The sequence below is a fragment of the Chiloscyllium plagiosum genome, chromosome 20 (assembly GCF_004010195.1).
Source record: "Chiloscyllium plagiosum isolate BGI_BamShark_2017 chromosome 20, ASM401019v2, whole genome shotgun sequence".
NCBI classification, from domain to species: Eukaryota; Metazoa; Chordata; class Chondrichthyes; order Orectolobiformes; family Hemiscylliidae; genus Chiloscyllium; species Chiloscyllium plagiosum.
This window is the reverse complement of record NC_057729.1, coordinates 33,606,676-33,627,237: the sequence shown is the minus strand read 5'-3', so window position 1 is coordinate 33,627,237 and position 20,562 is coordinate 33,606,676. Positions and strand designations below refer to the sequence as shown.

The following is a 20,562-nucleotide window of genomic DNA, read 5'->3' as shown; positions in this document are numbered from 1 at the left end:
TTGGAATATTGCGTGCAATTCTGGTTTCCTTCCTATCAGAAAGATGTTATGAAACTTGAAAGGGTTCAGAAAAGATTTCCAAGGATGTTGCCAGGGTTGGAAGATTTGAGCTATAGGAAGAGGCTGATCAGGCTGGGGCTGTTCTCCCTGGAGCGTCGGAGGCTGAGGGGTGACCTTATAGAGGTTTACAAAGTTATGAGGGGCATGGATAGGATAAATAGACAAAGTTTTTTCCCTGGGGTCAGGGGAACTAGAGGGCATAGGTTTAGGGTGAGAAGGGAAAGATATAAAAGAGACCTAAGGGGCAACTTTTTCACGCAGAGGGTGGTACGTGTATGGAATGAGCTGCCAGAGGATGTGGTGGAGGCTGGTACAATTGCAACATTTAAGAGGCATGTGGATGGGTATATAAATAGGTAGGGTTTGGAGAGATATGGGCCGGGTGCTGGCAGGTGGGACTAGATTGGGTTGGGATATCTGGTCGGCATGGACTGGTTGGACCGAAGGGTCTGTTTCAATGCTGTACATCTATGACTATAACTCCAACATTCGTTCGTCGTATAAGTTTACAGGTGACTATTTTGGTACATTACTCAATTCAATATTGAACTTTTGCAGTTTGAAAAGGGGAGAGTAATTGTAAAGATAAATTAAAAATATCAGAATCAAAACCTGTCAGTAGTTCGACCCTGAAATGTAATCAGTTAGCTGTAGAAAAGACTGATTTTATATTACATTCTCATCTTTATTACTCGTTACCGTGCTACAGGTGGTAGCGTGAAACATTCACGTTTAACTAATTTTTTGAACATCTGAATTTCTTCTGTCGCGTTCCCATTGTAAACAAACGAAATGTGATAGAGGATTGTTAAAATAGGATCCTTCTACAATACACATTGTTTTAAGGTACAGGTACTAACCAATTAACCGAGGTCTAAGCAAGTGAATACATTAAATGTGTTCAACTGCTTCTCATAAGTAAATGCAATAAACTCAGATCAAGTGGCTTCTCGCAAATAAATTAATATAAAACAAAAGGAAAACGCAATCAACTGAACTGAAGAATGTAACTCGATGTGAAATTCAACGTTAGCAACTAGAAGGATTTTCAGACAACTCCAACCTACAATCTCAACTGTGTCCTTACCCGCAGGTTAAGACTGCCTCACCAGGCTTCCCAACCCCATACAACTGAAGGGTCCTTTTCCCCGCAACTCCACCTACCTCAGTTCTGCTCACCATCTGTAACTGTTGTTTGTAAAGTTTCCATCAGGGTCTTCAGAATCTTTATCCTGTGCCCCCTACTCTGAGCTATTACGCCATGATAGCACTTTCCCAGTACAATCACGAATCTGGGTCTAGATCTGGATGAATACAATAAGAACCTCAGAGGAGCGATGGGGACCCTACTTTGCTTAACTTCACTTTCTCTCCACAAGTGCTGCCTGACCTGCTGAGTTTTCCCCCAGCAACTCATGTTATGGAAAACTCAAGAGGGGGTCAGCGTGATTCAGATATTACAATGAGAAAATATGACAAGTAAAGAAACGAAAATAATGGAAGGGAAGACAACAGGACATAATAAAAACTAAACAGGGAACCAGCAAGAGACAGTCATAGAAACAGAATTGTAATTTAGTTTGAGACAACGCCTGATACTAAGACATTGTTGGGGAATGTAGAGAGCAGTATTGAAAGGTAGTATGACTCAGAAAATGGTAATCAGAATAGGATCGAAAAGAAATGTAAGTGCTCAGTTGTGATCACTGATTTTTTGTGTTCTCTCCTGACGTTTTTCCCCGTTTGAATGTACTATCGGGCTGTATAATGATGCGGCCAAGTCCAACCCTGCTGGAGTCCAACCCTGCTGGAGGGCTCGGCCTGTGGGGCTGTGTCCTGATCACCCTTTGCAAAGGAGCTGCCAGGCTGAATTCCCACCTCTCTCCTGGTCTCCCCCCTTCCCAGCGACACGCTGCATTCCCCTCTGCCGCAAAACCCTCATCATTCCTCAGCGTTAGCAAGTCACACTCACCCTCGCAGCTGAACTTGCAGGAGGCAGCACCTCGGCTCACGCTTGGAGCATGTTTTTCAGGAAACCCAAACAAACGTCGCTATGGTAACTGCCGGCGGGTTTTCTTCCGGGTCACCCCCCCGGGAGGGTACAGTGGTGTCACAAGGTGGTGGCCCACCTCACTCAGAGAGGGTAAAGGTGCAGCTCCAGCAGTTCATGTCCCGTGGGCGAATTGGGACAAAAACAAAACACGTTTTGTTCAGTTAAGGCAGAAATAATCTTTAATCAAAGGCCAGGCGACGTGAGGCTAATTGCGTGGACGAGAATCTTTTCATCTCTGACAACACTGTGAGGGGGTGCTGAGCTCCTAAAAGCAGATAGAGTCAGCTTACTGGACACAAGATTGCGATCAAAACTTGCAATCTTCCCAGACAAGCAGGGTAGGAAATGGTTTTAGCGTGACTGTAAAATAGTTCAGTGTGATCTAGGGTGACCAAACACTTTCACAAGTTAAAACTTGGGATGGCAGGCTAAATAATTCAAATGGATAATTCAAATGTTGGAAATTTAAAATTAAAAAAAAACCTGAGAAGCCTGGCAGAGAAAAAGAGAGCTGACGTTTCAAGTAAGTTAGTACTTGTTCATAACTCAAAAAAGGCTCGGAAAAGAATGCTGTGGTCATGTTGAAGCTCCATTTTGAAATATTTAAGACAAACGAGATCAGTGTCAGTCACAAGTTTTATTCATTTGTCCTTCTATGTGATGATTGACATATTCGCCAAAGAAATAGCAGTATCAGGAAAGGGCAGTTGAAGTGGGAGGTCATGTGAAGGCATTAGCCAGAATATGCCCAGTTAGACTTTGGGAACCCTATTCTGCAGTTCATTTAAAAAGGACTAATCAGTCATGGAGCCATGGTGTCAAAAAGATGATGTTTGCATTAAATTGTATTAATTTACTAAATGAATTCATATATTTTCTACACATTTTTAAATAATATTTTGCACCTACTTATTATTTTAGAACTATTCTTTTACACTTTACTGTTCTTTTACATAACCACTAGCTATGAGGAAAATTGGATAGCAACCTGTTTCTGGGAGGTTTGCCAGTGCCTACTTAACAATTGGCAAGTGATATGTTTGACTGGCACATTGTCGACTTGGAATGCAATTTTTGGAAAACATTCACTGAATAGCCTATTTATGATACTAAAACAAATGTCACACACAAGCAATTCAAATATTGTAATGTAAAACATTTTCTTCGTAAAGTTGTATACTATGTTTCAAGTTCTTAAGTCAGTGATCAACAGAATATGGTTGTAAGTACAGCCTCTATTTCATTTAATAGTGGAGAGGATTAAAAGGACAGAATGGTCTATTCATTTATTTCCTAAACATAACCAAGATTAATGCACCTCAAAAGACTTTATTAAAAAAACCTAGGTGCCATTGCTGATCTGCAAAGTTCTTCAGAAATTACATTCAGAATAATCAGCCGTTAATTATACCACATAATGCAACATTGCTTTCATAGCATTTTTAATTTAAACATTAAAACTGGCAAAAGACTGAAACTCAACTACAGCTGAAATTTTTATATAAGAGTAAAAACTTACTAGCTCGGAATTTCTGATCTCCAGATAGTTGAAGTCTGACATACCTTAACAAAAAGGGATGTTGGGACATAACAGATGTCATAGAGATGTACAGCATGGAAATAGAACCTTCGGTCCACTTCGTCCACGCCGACCAGATATCCCAACCTAATCTGCCAGGACTTGGCCTATATCCCTCCAAATCCTTCTGACAGGCCACAACACGACCTCCCAACTCCTATACTCAATACTCTGACCAATAAAGGAAAGCATACCAAATGCCTTCTTCACTATCCTATCTACCTGCGACTCCACTTTCAAGGAGCTAGTAACCTGCACTCCAAGGTCTCTTTGTTCAGCAACACTCCCTAGGACCTCACCAATAAGTGTATAAGTCCTGCTAAGATTTGCTTTCCCAAAATGCAGCACCTCGCATTTATCTGAATTAAACTCGATCTGCCACTCCTCAACCGATTGGCCCATCTGATCAAGATCCCATTGTAATCCGAGGTAACCTTCTTCACTGTCCACTACATCTCCAATTTTGGTGTCATCTGCAAACTTACTACCTATACCTCCAATGTTCACATCCAAATCATTTATATTAATGACAAAAAGTAGTGGACCCAGCACCGATCCTTGTGGCACTCCACTGGTCACAGGCCTCCAATCTGAAAAACCACCCTTCATCACCACCCACTCTGTCTCCTACCTTCAAGCCAGTTCTGTATCCAAACGGCTAGTTCTCCCTGTATTCCATGAGATCTAACCTTGCTAAACAGTCTCCCCTTGGGGAACCTTGTTGAACGCCGTACTGAAGTCCATATAGATCAAGTCCACCGCTCTGCCCTCATCAATCCTCTTTGTTACTTCTTCAAAAAAACTCCATCAAGTTTCTGAGACATGATTTCCCACAAAGCCATGTTGACTATCCCTAATCAATCCTTGCCTTTCCAAATACATGCTGGAAATGTGTTGCTGGAAAAGCGCAGCAGGTCAGGCAGCATCCAGGGAACAGGAGAATCGACGTTTCGGGCATAAGCCCTTCTTCAGGAATGGCTAGGGAAGGGATTCTTTCCAAATACATGTACATCCTGTCCCTCAGGAATCCCTCCAACAACTTGCCCACCACCAATGTCAGGCTCACCAGTCTATAGTTCTCTGGCTTGTCCTTACCACCTTTCTTAAATAGTGGTTCCACATTAGCCAACTTCCAGTCTTCCGGCACCTCACCTGTGACTATTGATGATACAAATAACTCAGCAAGGGGCCCAGCAATCACTTTCTTAGCTTCCCACAGATTTCGAGGGTATACCTGATCAGGTCCTAGTGATTTATCCACTTTTATGTATTTCAAGACATCCAGCACTTCATCCTCTGTAATATGGACATTTTTCAAGATGTCACCATCTATTTCCCCATATTCGATATCTTCCATGTCCTTCCCCACAGTAAACACTGATGCAAAATACTCATTTAGTATCTCCCCATCTCCTGCGGCTTCACACAAAGGTCGCTTTGAGGGGCTCTATTCTGTCCCTAGTTACCCTTTTGTCCTTAATGTATTTGTAAGAACCTTTTGGATTCTCCTTAACCCTATTTGCCAAAGCTCTCTCATGTAACCTTTATGCCCTCCTGATTTCCCTTTTAAGTATACTCCTACTGCCTGTATACTGTTCTAAGGATTCATCAATCTCTCCTGTCTATACCTGACACATGCTTCCTTTTTCTGAACCAATTCCTCAATTTCTCTCTTCATCCAGCATTCCCTACACCTACCAGCCTTGCCTTTCATTCTAACAGGAATAGTTAGTCTCTGGACTCTCATTATCTCATTTCTGAAGGCTTCCCATTTTCCAGCTCTCCCTTTACCTGAGAACATCTGGTTCCAATCAGCTTTTGAAAGTTCTTGGCTAATACTGTCAACATTAGCCTTCCTCCAATTTAGAAGTTCAGCTTTTAGTTCTGGTCCATTCTTTTCCATCACTATTTTAAAACTAATAGAATTATGGTCGCTGGTCCCAAAGTGCTTCCGCCCTGACATCTCAGTCGCCTGCCTTGCCTTATTTCCCAAGAATAGGTCAAGTTTTGCACCTTCCCTAGTAGGTACATCCACATACTGAATCAGAAAATTTTCTTGTACACACTTAACAAATTCCTCTCCCTTAAACCCTTAACACTATGGCAGTCCCAGTCTATGTTTGGAAAGTTAAAATCCCCTACCATAACCACCCTGTTATTCTTACAAATAGCTGAGATCTCCTTACAAATTTGTTTTTCAATTTCCTGCTGATTATTAGGGGGTATATAATACAATCCCAATAAGGTGATCATCCCTTTCTTATTTCTCAGTTCCACCCAAATAGCTTCCCTGGATGTATTTCTGAGAATATCCTCCCGAAGTACAGCATCACTCCCCCTCCTCTCTTGACCTCCTTTCTATCCTTCCTGTAGCAATTTTATCCTGCTAGTCCTGTCTATCCCTGAGATATGATATCCCAGACCCATGTTTCTAACCATGCGCTGAGTTAATCGGTCTTCCCTGTTGGGCGTCTTGCATTGAAGTAAATGCATTTTAATTTATAAGTCCTGCCTTATTCTATGCCTTGCTCCTTCCTGCCCTGACTGTTTGACTCACTCCTTTTTCCAACTGTACCAGTCTCAGATTGATCTCTTTCCTCACGGTCTCCCTGGGTCCCACCCCCACACCTTGCTAGTTTAAATCCTCCCAAGCAGCTCCAGCAAATCTCCCTGCCAGTATATTAGTCCCCTTCGAATTCAGGTGCAATCCATCCTTCTTTTACAGGTCACTTCTACGCCAGAAGTGATTCCAAATCCTGTTGTAATACTTATGCAATAACTGCATGAACAGTTTTAACTCCTAATGGGCAGTTACCTAGCATCTAGAGCTCTCTGATAATGTACCCAACTCTAATTTGGAGTCTGAGATCTCATCGGCTTCCAACTTACTTAACTTGTTTGTAAACAGATAAAATTGGAGGTAAAAACACAACTGTCTACCTTTACCTGCAATGAAACCTATCAGCTTGCCTGCCATTTTTCCATTTTCCTCAGCCTGATATTATTGTGGCAGAAGCAAAATGTGATTCTTGAGTTGCCATGAATTGGACAGTTAAGGGCTCAATAGGCCTAAAAAACAGGTAGACTGTTTGATACTTTACCAATCCTCCCCCTCTACTATAGGTGACAGGTTGGAAATGGCAGGAAGATATCTATTTAACTTTATGCATCCCCTCTCTACAAATACAGTTGCAGGGTGCTATAAAATTTACCAAGCTGCACTAAGAACTGAGATACAGGAATTTGAAGCACAACTTCACTCCTTGCAGACATCCATGAGGCAATCTAACAGGGTAAGGTGGGCTCATGGGCAGGCAGGCAGACTGATATGAAAATAACCTTTCCTGGAATTTGTCACTCTACATCTTTATTTACAATTTATTTACATTTTAACCAAAAGTTGTGCTATTTTGCATTGCCACGAGTTATCAATTGAAGAATGTAGCAGTCGGCCATGTAAAACCAAAGCAAATGGTCACTTGAAGCAATGAGTTTACCACATCATAGTATAATGCATCGAGGCCTGGATATTGGAAGTGTTACCAAAGTTATCTGAAATAGACTGGATTCACCTGCTGATAATATACCAATTGATTATGAAGCAAAAGCTAACCTATGGACTTTATAATATCTTGTTTCTTTTCCATTATCATTTAATATGCATAACAAACTATCAATGTAACAGGCTATTAGCCAAAGAAGTAAAGTTAGATTATAGGAAATAGCTGATGGTGATTTTCTCACTATTTTCACTGAAGAACAGCGAATTCCAAGAATGTTCATGGTGCATTTAGCATCTGAAACTAGCAAATTAGATGAATCAACTTGGGGAACATGCGCCTGAATTGATATATTTATGTATGATTAAGATGTATGAAAGAAATCAGAATAATGACAAAACTATATGACTCAACAAATTCTTATATCTATTATAAGGCAAAACATTGAAAAAATGTACACCTAATAATGCTTAGGCTAAATAATAATTGTAATGAATGATAAAGAGTTTTGGTATAAGGATTCATTTCTCAATAGTCAGTTCTACTATAACACAATAGCTCCATTCTCACATACAATTTGTGTTATTAGAAAATTGTGTAATAGCAGCACCATTTAAAATAATGGGGCCAGAATTGCATTATAAACAATACACGCTTTAAAAGTTTGCTGTTTAGAAACAATGTCCCCAGTTCTTCAATCATGTTATACCAAATTCGCATTAATGAAGTGTGCATTATCACAGAATGACCTTCAGAGTTGTATACCCACTAAACAATGCAATTTTTATGTCTTAAATTAGCCAAGCCTATTGCAATCATGAGCATGATTGTAACAATTTAAAACATTTACCTATTAATTTATTCTCACTAAGAAATCCATTGAAACTGCTGAAACCCATCCATGACTATTCTTTCCTGTCATTTAGAGTAAAAGTGTCGTACAGCATGGAAGCAGATCCTTCAGTCGAACCCATCCATGCCAACCAAGTTTCCCAAACTAAGCTAGCCCCATTTTGGCCCATATCCTTTTAACTCTTTCCAATCCATGTACCTGTCCAAATGTCTTTTAAATGTTGTAACTGTACTTTTATCTACCATTTCCTCTGGCAGTTCATTCCATATATGAACCACTGTCTGAGTGAAAACGTTGCCCCAAGGCCTCTTTTAAATCTTTTTCCTCTCACCTTGAAAATATGCCCCCTATTTTGAAATCCTCCCCCACACACAAGGGAAAGGCTTTAGCTGCTCAAATTATATATGCCCCTTAGGTTTTTACAAACCTCTATAAGGTCATCCTCAACCTCCCATGCTGTAGTGAAAACTGTCCCAGCCTATCGAGCCTCTACTTATAACCCATGCAGTCCCAGCAACGTCCTGGTAAATCATATTTGAACCCTCTCCAATTTAATAAAATCCTCCCTATAGCAGGGCGACCAGCACTGTACACAATACTCCACAGATGGCCTCATCAACATCTTGTACAATTTCAATATGACATCCCAACTCCTATCTTCAATAGTCTGAGTAATGAAGGTAATCATTTAAATGCATTCTTACCTATTCTGTCTACCTGTGATGCAATTTGCAAAGAACAATGTACCTGAACCCCTTGGTCTCTCTGTTCAAAAACACTACCCAGGGCCGTACCAATAACAATATAAGTCCTGCCTTCTTTGTTTTACCAAGATGCAATAACCTTGTATTTATCCAAATTAACCTCCATCTGCCACTCCTCAGCCCATTGATCCAATTATTCAAATCCCTTTGTAATCTTAGATAATTTTCTTCACTGTTGACTATACCACCAGTTTTGTGTCATCCTCAAACTTACTAACCATGCCTCTAAATTCTCATCCAAATCATTTATATAAATTGCAAACTACAGTGGATCTCTACCGAACACCATTGGTCACAAGCCTCCAGTCTGAAAAACATCCCTCCACCTCCACCCTCTGTCTCTTCCAATCAAGCCAATTTTGTATTCGATTGGCAGGCTCTCCCTGAATCCAATGTGATTGAACTTTATTAAACTTTATTAATTTTCAAGGTGAGAGGAAAAAGATTTAAAAGAGACCTCGGGGCAACGTTTTCACTCAGACAGTGGTTCATATGTGGAATCTTGTCAAAGACTTTACTAAGGTCCATGTAGACAATGTCTACTGCTTTGCCCTCATCAATCTTTTTCGTTACGTCCTCAAAAAACTGAAGTCATGTTTGTGAGACGGGATTTCCCACTCGCAAAGCCATGCTGACTATCCCTAATTAGTTCTTCCCTCTCCAAATGCCTGTAAATCGTAACTCTCAGAATCCCGCCACCAACTTACCCACTACTGATGTCAGACTCACTGGTCTATAGTTTCCAGGTTTCTCCTTAAAGCCTTTCTTATTGAAGGCACAGCATTAGGCAACCTCCAGTCCTCCAGCACAACTGGATAAATTTAAACCCAGTTCTTTAACCTTGTGAAATCTGCTACCACCTTCCGCACTATTTATTACAGATTTTAAATCACCCTCAAACATTCATGCTGATTCTGTAGCTAAGTCCAATTCAGTTTTATATAATAAGAAGTCCAAATAAATCTGTTCACCATATTCCCTCCTCTGTCCCTCAGCCAATGATTTACCACATGACTTTAATATACCATATACTTCTACTCCTCAGGTAAGTCTGTTATATAGCACTTTATCAAATACTTTTCAAAAAGTCCTTATGTACATCTACAGCAATACTTCCATTAGCCTTCTCTTCTACTTAGTGAAAGAATCAAAAGTAACTAATGTATAGTAACATTGGGCCAAATTTTCCACCATGGCCCTGGTAATTTTTGCAAGCTTCTGCTGCTCACTATTAATTATGTTTGTAGGCTCTTTGGCACCCTTCCCATTCAATCATGTGACAGTAGAGGCAGAGGTGCTCACAGCTGCCAGGACTTGTGCCATTTATGTTCACACTAAATGCCTCATATTTAAATTCCAATTCGTCACTTCAAATGTTGCTAGCCAGGAATTGTCCTTAGCTAACTATTCCATGATTTTTGTGAACAAGATGTTGCAGAAAGGGAAGTTGGCACTTTACTCAAAGTAAGGGACCTGATTTGCTGGCACATTGGTTGGTGGAGAACAGGGCCATACTCTCTCCTGTTAACCGTCAAGGCCATGGCATTAAACACAGTCAGCCTGGACCCAGATAGCAACCTGGGTCAGTGCCATTTCCCAGGCCATAAGAAACACACAGCAATGCTCTAGAAAGTTAATGAACCTCTGCACTCCACAAAGGTACGTGCTACTACTTTCTCTCTGCTTCCTCATATCCACAAACTCTGCCACTATGCAGTAACATCACCAAGGCGAATGGTTACAGCTCGCACTATTTCATGCAGTATCTCCACTCCACCACTCTCACTGATCCCAGCCTCATAAACCACTAACCCTGCTTGTCTTGCTAACTCATTCAGAACACCTCACTATCTCTGCTCATCCTGTAGCCCCACTAACAGATCTTCCATTCACTTTCATCTCACTCAATCCTGTCTTTTGTCTCTTTGCAAGAGAAAACATGTCAGTGAGCCAACAGGTGAAAGATGGGTGGTGATGTGTCCAATATTCAACTCCTTGGCACACTCTCCATTATCCTCAAGAATTCCTGAGAGGACAGAGATTGCTTGTGGTGAGGCTGACACCTCCTGAGATGCCCTGGTAGGATTCATTGTGTTATGCTACATTGCTGTCCTATTAATGCTGGTTTTAGCTTAATCTTAAGATGCTCAAGTTTCTACCCCTATTTCTCTTTTGCAGGACCAATAGCACCCAGATAGCAGCTGCCGCGAGGAGGACGCATCTTCAGACCATCAGCTTCTCCTACACCATCTGTGGAAGAAACCACAGAAGATGCACAGATGAGACCCCTTCAGCTGCACCCTCACCTCAGTATGTTCTCTTTCTAGCTTAGACTCAGAATCACAAGCTTGTGAGCACATCACTGCAGCTGTTCAAAGACGAAAATCCCAAGATCACTGGCACACAAAGGGCGACAGGAGACAAAGCACCTGCTCAGTGCCAAACAGAAGATAACCCCACTGTGGCAGCCAATAATGACTTCACTCAAATGTACAGAAAATCACAGGGGCAGCAGGCAGGTACGTCAGAGACACTCCATTAATTTAGACGAAAGTTGAAACAGTTTACCAACATTACCAATACTGTGTTGCTCCAGCATGTGAATGTTTGGCTATCCCTATGGACAGTTTGGTGCCTGTCATGGAGAGTCAGGTCCAGCAAAACACTCAGTGGCTTAGGGGTGGTACAGTAGCTCAGTGGTTAGCACTGCTGCCTCACAGCACCAAGGATCTGGGTTCGATTTCAGCCTCTGGCGACTGTCTGTATGGAGGTTGCACATTCTCCCTGTGTCTGCGTGGGTTTCCTTTGGGCGCTCTGGTTTTTTCCCACAGTCCAAAAAGGTGCAGCTAAGGTGGATTGGCCAGGCTAAATTGTCCTGTAGGCTAGATGGACCAGCCATGGGAAATGCAGGTATACAGGGTAGGGGACGGGTCTGGTTGGGATGCTCTTTGGACAGTTAGTGTGGATTAGATGGGCTGAATGGCCTGCTTCCGCATTGTAGGGATTCTGTGAAATACACCCAGATCTGCACTCCATCATTCTAACTGTTGGAACTTAGCACCAGTGGCAAAGCAAGAGAGGGATGAGGGAATTCAAATTCACTCCTGGGTGCCTTTTCCTTCCACGTGGACACAACTTTGCCAGCAGGCAGTCACACGGAGGAGCAACCGCATACAGGCCACCTGCAAGTTTCCACTCAGGGCACTTCAGAGTTGCCAGGCCTCTCCACCTGCACTTTTTGTGTGTGATCCCTAACTTTTTAGGAGTTGCAGAGTGAGCCTATATTTGGACAATAACACTCTCAACTTGTCTGGACTCACTAGCTATGTTGATCATCCACAATACTTCTGATTATCCACCCAAATCAGCCAGGTAACGAGGTCCACTACAAATAGGCTTCCTCCACTCTAGCTGTGGACATGGGACTGCATCTAGACCTAGTCAGACGGTAAAAAAGTCTCCGAGAGCACATTATTGTAAATATATTTTCATATCTGTAAACAAATATGAAATTTCAATTATCACATCTGATTGCTATTTTAGCTGCAGGGCCTGTCAGAGTCAGTAGCCTCTTCACTCATTTTAAGAAGGATACAAGTTATTGTGGTGAGGGATTGCTGATCTCTGAAAATATGGTACTTGCCTTGATAATTCTCATTTAGCCATTTCAACTTGAAAGGGAAAATCAAGTCTTTTCATCTTGACATTGAGTCAGATTTTAAATATTAAAGCCAGAAGGCAAATTTTGAACTCCTTTATTAAGATATAAACCAATAATAAAATGGTGACTAATTTACCATGCTACCAGCAGGTAGCAATAGCAATTTCCTACACTTTTGTGTGAAAAATGATAAATTGAACAGCTGATGGTTCTATGCATCAGTGCCCTCCACTAGCATCAATCAGTCACCAGCAGCACTATTTGATACTTACCATGGTATCAGTGAAATAATTCAGCATAATTTAGGAAATTTATAATATTTTCACTATTTTATCATTTCAGTAAGAACAACAACAGAATGGCATGCATGTCTGAAGAAATGTCGTAAGTATTTTTGCCATAATTTCTTTCTTTTCAGACATTAGATTTTACAATGTCAATATTCCAGAAAATTCTGGGCCAGTGTAGTTGCTTATATGTAATGGTCTTGAATGAAACTGTTTGTGTGTCTGGGGCTCGGTGTGTCGGGCATACCACAGCGATCAGCACTGGGTCCCTTATTGTTTGTGGTATTATAAATGATGCAGCTGAGAATGTGAGTGGGAAAAGGGTCATGATGAGTTTGCAGATGACACAAAGATTGGCTTGATGTTGACAGTGAACAGGAAAGTATAAGGTTACAGGAGGTTATAAACACATTGTTCAGATGGACAGCTCATGGCAGATTTAATTTAACCCTGATAAATGTGAGGTGATGCACTTTAGAAGAAGGAAGTAGATAAGGGACTACTCAGTGAATGGCAAGACTGTAGGAAGCTCATAGGAACAGAAGGATCTCAGGATGCGTGTCCTCAGATCCCTGATGGTGGCAGGATAATTTAGTTAAAGAAGATATAAGGGTCACCTACCTTTATTACTTGTGACATAGATTATAAGAGCAGGGAGTCATGTTGGAGCGTACAGAACTTTGGTTAGGCCACAGCTGAAGTGCTATGTGCAGTTCTGCTCACCATACTACAGGAAGAATGTGCTTGCATTGGAGGGGATGCAGAGGAGGTTCACCAGGATGTTGCCTGGGATGGAGTATCTTAGCTATGAAAGCGAGACTAAATAAGCTTGGGTTTTTTTCTTTGCAGCAGAGAAGGTTGAAAGAGAGTATCTAATTGGCCTTTACTAACTACCATTTGTTTAACCAACCAATTCAAAAAACATCTAAAGAGTATCATGCCAAGTACCCTTAAAAACTTATATTTCTTTGGATGGTTATTAAACTTTGGGGTAGCACTACTAAGGGGAGATTATCAGTAAATAACTTTTATACTGCAATACAGAAGAGTGGCATTTAGCCCTTCATATAAATTGTAATTCTGAAATAGAAACTCAGCTATTTCCACTTCTCTTCTTATCCTTGTAGAACTACAAATATTTTATTGTTAAATACTGATCCAGTTGCTTTTTGAAAGTCATAAATGAATCTACCTTTACCAAAGCCTCAGGCAGTGAATTCCAAATACCAACAGGTTTGTCATGTCACTTTTGATTCTTTGCCATTCATCTTAAAATGGTGTCCTCTATTTTTTTTTACCTTTCTGTCAATGGGAATTCTTTCCCTCTTTTATTTTGTCTAGACCCCTCATGTTTTTGAAAATTTTGGTCAAATCAGCTGTCAAAATGTTCTCCATGGAGAGTAGTGCTAGTTTCTTTAATCTATCTGCATAAAAAGTCTTTTATCCTCAGAATTATTCTCATAATTGTTTCCTATACTTATTCCAATGTTTTTGCAAACTTTCTAAAGAGTGGTTAAAAAAAAGGAGAAAGTGAGAACTGCAGATGCTGGAGATCAGATTCAAGAGTGTGATGCTGGAAAAGCACAGCAGGTCAGGCAGCATCCGAGGAGCAGGAGAATCAACATTTCTGGGCATAATCCCTTCTCAGGGTTCCTGATGAAGAACATATGCCCGAAACGTTGATTTTCCTGCTCCTCGGATGCTGCCTAACCCACTGTGCTTTTCCAGCATCACACTATTGATTTCTAAAGTGTGGTGCCCAGAATTGAACAGATTAATCACGTTGGGGATGAAGTAGCATTTCATAAAGGTTTGCCATAACTTCCTTGCTTTTTAAATTCTTTACCTCTATTGTAAAGCCCAAGATACTGTTTGCTTTTCAACCACTTTCTCAACCTGCCCTGCGACTTTTAGTCAATTTACATATGATTGTCCCCAGATTCCTCAGCTCCTGGACCTCGTTTTGGATTGTGAGCTTCATTTATGTTATCCCTTCACATTCTTCTTATCAAAATACATCATTTCATTGTTCTCAACATTAAATTTAATCTGCCATATGTCTACCTGTTTCACTAGGCTTGCGACATATTTTCGAAGTATATTATAATTCTCCTCATAGTTCAAGATCCTTCTAAGTCTGGTATAATCAACAAATTTTGAAGTTGTTCCCTGAGTGCCTCTATGTGTGTCATTAACATATTAAGAAAATCTTTCATCCTACAATTGACCCCAGAAAAAGTAACTACTGCATACTCTCCACCCATCTCCAAAAGTGGTTCCCAGCTTTTAATTTTCACAAGTACGGCATGTCCTGCAAAGGAGGAGGTGATGGCCTAGTGGTATTATTACTGGACTTTTAATCAGAGATCCAGATAATGTTCTGGGGACCTGGGTTTGAATCCCACCATGGCAAACAGTGGAATTTAAATTCAGTAAAAATCTGGAATTAAGAGTTTAATGATGACCATGAATCTATTGTTGATTGTTGGAAAAACCCATCTGGATCACTAATGTCCTTCAGGGAAGGAGGTTGCCATCCTTACCTGGCCTGGCCTACATGGTTGACTCTTAACTACCCTCTGAGCAATTAGGGGTGGGCAATAAATGCTGCCAAGCCAGCGACACCCTCAACCTGTGAAGAATGAGAAAACAGATGAATAAAAAACGTGCCATTTGCAGTTCACATACCTCAGCAGATCCACTTAGACAGTTAGCTATGTTTTCACTTAGCAATTTACAACTCACCCGAGTGTGAGCAGATAGTGGTGGCTAGACAACTGTGGAGAGTCCACATCAAGTGGAGGAGAGGGTTACAGCAGTGTGCAGTCCTCTCCATATTCCACTCTATTGAGAAGAGATGTCGAGAAAAGAAATGCTGGAGGTCCATGAGCAACTTAGTTTAATACTGACAAATCTGCCAGGCACATTTATTACAGTGGCAGAAGTGGATACCGGAGATGCTGGAGATTAGAGTCAAGATTAGAGTGGAGGGGATCCAAGATGGCGGCGACTCAGCAAGTCTGAGTCTACAGTGCTCCTCCCAAGACCTGGGCAAAGTGGGCCTCCCGCCTCCACCACACTCACCAAATCATTTAAAATAGTTTTTAACTTAATGTAATTAGTGGCTCAGTATTAAATTTAAACAGTCTAGTCTCCTGTAAAAATGACTAGGGGGAAAGGAGCCCACAGTTCTCAGCAGGCAGGAGCCCCTCCTCCACCCTCCCCAGCTGCAGCAGAGGCGTTCGCAGCTGCCGCGGGGGACTTACCTACGGTGGCGAGCCTCGCGGAAATAATCTCTAAACTCGATGTGAAGATCAATGCTTTCATTGAAGAGTCCCGAAGCCGATGGAATTCACTCTCGGCCGCACTACAAAAGCACGGCTGAGACATCGAAGAAATCGAGCGCCGAGTCGGAGGGGCGGAGCTAAAGGCCGCGACCTCCGAGATCATAGCAGAATCGGCCGTGGATCGGGTCCAGACTCTCGAACAGCGAGTCTGGACCTTAGAGAATCACATTGACGACCTCGAAGAATATTTGTTTGCTGGGTCTTCCCGAACGGGAAGAAGAAGGCCAGCTTATAAGATTCCTTGAACAGTAGCTTCTGCAGTTATTGAATCTGGAGGCTGGATCAGGCCAGGTAAAGGTAGAATGGGCCCGCCGGGTTGCAGTGCACGGGCCCGGCTCGAACCAGCGCCCCCGCCCGGTCCTGTTCCAGCTGCAGAGCTATAAGGAGAGGCAGATGCTCTTGGAAGCTTCCAGAAATCTTGGGAAAGATCCCCAAGCCATGATTTATAAAGGATCCAAGATTATGTTATTTCACGACTTTTCCCCAGCTCTGGTCCGAAAGAGGAAGGCATTTGATGAAGCGAAGAAGCGTTTAAGGGACTTAAACATTCAGTACTCCTTGCGCTACCCAGCTACACTACGCTTCAGTCATAAAGGTTCCGTGTAGTACTTCGGATCATCGGAGAAGGCCAAGGAACTTTTAGACTCTCTTAGATAAATTATAAGAGTTAATTGATGTTGTTTTGCCCTCCCCCCACCCTGGCTTACCCCCTTTATTTTCCTTTCATTACCTTACTGTTTAATATTATCTCCAGGGGGTGGGAAGAGAGGTTTATTTATTCATTCTTTACTTAGCGATTTTCTTTCCCCTTTTGTTTATTTTTATATATATATATATATATATATATATAGGCCAGGGGGTCTAGTTAATGTAGATGGGGGGAAGGTGGTTACCTTGTCTTATTTTATCTTTGTCCTTAGGGGCGGGGTTGTTTTCCCCTGTTATTTTGTATTACTATATTTGATTATTATTTGCTGAGACAGTAATTTTATAGTCATATATGTTCATAAAAGGTATTAACATTACCAAATATATCCAAGTGTTGGTGTGGGTGGGGGTAGTGTACTCACTGTTAGTTCTAGCTCAGTAGTATACTTGAATTTTCTTTATCCTATCGTGGAGTGCCTGGGTCAAGGGTGGGGCACTGGTTGGGAGAGGTTATGATGGGTTTTTGGAAAAGAAGTGATGCCCCCTGGGAATAAGGGGGAAGATCTCCGTTTAAATACATTTTATATTTTTTTATTTAGAAATAGTTTTTTATTATATTGATCTGAATGTATTAAAGAGCCTTTATTTTTGTGAATTTTATATGCTCTATGCTCGGGATGTTTTGGATAGGGTTTCTTCTCCCGGGGGGTCTCGGACTTGCCTGGGGGGGTCGATTAAATGGTGCACCTGGAATGTCGCAGGGAGTAATTCACCAATCAAAAGGAGGAGAATATTATCAAACCTCAAGAAGGAAAGGATCGATATAGCTCTCCTATAGAAGACACATTTATTGGATAAAGAACACCTGAAATTACGACAGGGAAGAGATTATTTTCCATTCTCTCTTTCTGTGCAAGGAAAAACATTTTGGTAAACTGGGTGGCTAAGGGCCCTCATGGACTTTCGAGTTGGCACAGAATAATTATGGCATATACTCCCCCGGACTTCCTTACAAATATGGTGCACCAGGAGAAAAACCGAATTACTCCGTAAAATATGGCAGCCCTTCTTGAATTACACAAATACAGATATCTCGGTCATCCTAACAAGGGCCTTTATTTAATTGAGAGGGTGAACCTGGGTCGTCCAGGGCCCCTTAGGAGAGGAATCCCGCATGAATACGGGTTTTGTTGTGATCTGATGTTAACACATTCCGAGCATGTATATCACTGCTCAATTTCTGTGTTATCTGTTGGGTTTTTTCTTCTCTCTTGAATAATGTAAGAGTTTTAATCATACACTCTGGTTAGTTGTAGGTTAGATGAGTAGTGAGTTGAGTTTTGTTTTTTTTTCTCTTGGTATTTCTTTTTTTTCTTGTTTGATAGATTTTGGTTATTATTTATTTAAGATTTAACTGTATATCAATGTTTATACTTGGGTTTTTTTTAATTTTCTTTTGTAAACATGTAAAAACATGTTAAATTTTCAATCAAAATATCTATATAAAAAAAGAATTAGAGTGGTGCCAGAAAAGCACAACATTCGACATTCCTGCTCCTTGGTTGCTGCCTGACCTGCTGTGCTTTTCCAGCACCATTCTAATCTTGACATTTATTACAGTGTTGATCCACGCATGGAGTAAAGACTGAAATCCAGAAGTAAACTGAATGTAACTCCCCTTGATGTCAGGGTAGCATTTGACTGAATGTAACATCAAGGAGTCCTTTAAAAATTAGAGTCAATGGGAATTTGGGTGAAAACACACCACTGAATGGAGTCAGTTGTATCAAAAAGGAAGACGGTTGAGTTTATTGGAGGTTGCTATCTGCGTCCTAAGATATCACTGCAGGGATTCATGAGGGTAGTGTTTTACACTCAATCACCTTCAGCTGCTTCATTAATGACTTCCCTCTATCATAATGTCAAAAGTGGAGATCTTTGCTAATACTTGCATAATGTTCAAGTGGCAAGTAACATTTGTGCCACACAAGTGACTGGCAATGACCATCTCCAACAAAACAGAATCGAATCACTTACCCGTTAAATTCAACAGCATTACTGTACTGAATTCTCCATTATCATCTTCCTGAGGATTGACTGAGGATCAGTTACAGAAATGCTGTGGCTATAAAAGCAGCTCAAAGATTAGGAATCCTGCAGTGAGTAACTCATCCCCTGTCTCCCCAAAGCCTGTCCATTTACAAGTGATGGAATACTCTCCACATGGCTGGGCAAGTGCCACTCTAATTTGAAAGGTTAACACTATTCAGGATTAAGTATTCCACATGACTGACACCCCATTCACCACCTTCAATATTCACTTCCTTCACTAACACACAGTGGCAATCCATCTACAAGATACATTACAATAACTCAGCAAGTCTCCTTTGACAGCATCTTCTAAACCCGCTCTCTAATACATAGAAGGACAATGTTAACAAATCTCTAGTCGTCAGGCTAGAAATGAATTGAAAATTACTGTACGGTATTGAGTATCCTCCCTTGCCTCCTGCAACAGCCGGGGATACATCTCATCAGGGGTCTGTGGAAGTATCCACTTTGACTTCACTGTCATTGGGTCAAGCTCCTGAAACTTGCTCCTTAACAGTATTGTGGATGTTCCTACACCACAAGTACTCCTGTCGTTCAAGAAGGCAGCTCAGCATCAATTTCTTATTTGCAATTAGGAATGGGCAAGAAATGCTGGCTTTGTTAATGACACTCACATCCAATGAATGGATTAAAACAACTCTCTGCAATTACATAGAGGATGGACAAGTTCAATTCACTTTCTAGTGACTTGATGATGCAAGGAACTAAGAGTCTGATATAGAAAGAGTGGCAACCACCTTCATGGATTTTCCAGCAAGTCTCTCAAATATTTCCATACAACCAATTACCACAGTTACACATGTTGTCTGCTGCCTTAAACAGGTTTACATATTCTTTGTCATATGTTATGTTATTGATCTACACAAAACTGGCTTGTCGCAAATAGTGGTAGTGACATGGCACTGGTCAAAGAGAGGTCCATTTACATACTATCCACTTTCTCACTTTGCCATCAGCTATCTATCACCCAGTGCCCAATGGCCCATTTCATGATGTCTGTGCCTGCCCCAGCACCAGTGTTAGTGGGTTCTCAGGACCTCAAAACCCCAGATGCATAGGCTAAAACAATGTGAATAGCATGTCATAGAGTCACAGAGTCAGAGAGATGTACAGCATGGAAGCAGACCCTTCAGTCCAACTCATCCATGCTGACTAGATATCCCACCCTAATATAATCCCACCTGCCAGCACCCGACCCATATCCCTCCAAACCCTTTCTATTCATATACCCATCCAGATGCCTTTTAAATGTTGCAAACGTACAGGCCTCCACCACTTCCTCTGGCAGCGCATTCCACAAACTCACCATCCTCTGCATGAAAAGGTCTCTTTTATATCTTTCCCCTCTCACCCTAAACCTATGTCCCCTAGTTCTGGACTCCCCCACCTCAGGGAAAAGACCTTGTCTATTTACCCTTTCCATGCCCCACATGATTTTATAAGGTCTATAAGGTCAAACTTCTATAAGGTCACCCCTCAGCCCCTGACGCTCCAGAAAAAAACAGCCCTAGTCTATTCAACCTCTCACTATAGCTCAAATCCTCCAATTCTGATAACATCCTTGTAAATCTTTTCTGAACCCTTTCACGTTTCACAATAGCTTTCCGATAGGAAAGAGACCTGAGTTGCACGCAATATTCCAACAGTGGCCTAACCAATGTCCTGTACAGCTGCAGCATGACCTCCCAACTCCTGTAC

General features: G+C 41.4%; 1 protein-coding gene across 2 annotated transcripts in view; it reads right to left on the bottom strand.

Annotated features, from left to right (window-relative positions):
* LOC122560154 (protein LKAAEAR1-like) overlaps positions 1-2,131 on the bottom strand; it is a 49,352-nt gene extending 47,221 nt beyond the window's left edge. The window contains exon 1 of one of the 2 annotated variants that reach the window (XM_043710478.1): positions 2,033-2,131. The gene's annotated coding sequence lies outside the window, so the exon portion shown is untranslated. Of the gene's footprint in view, positions 1-1,224; positions 1,323-2,032 lie in introns of those variants that run through there. The other variant, XM_043710480.1, reaches the window with a different exon arrangement.
* Positions 2,132-20,562: the final 18,431 nt, after the last annotated feature.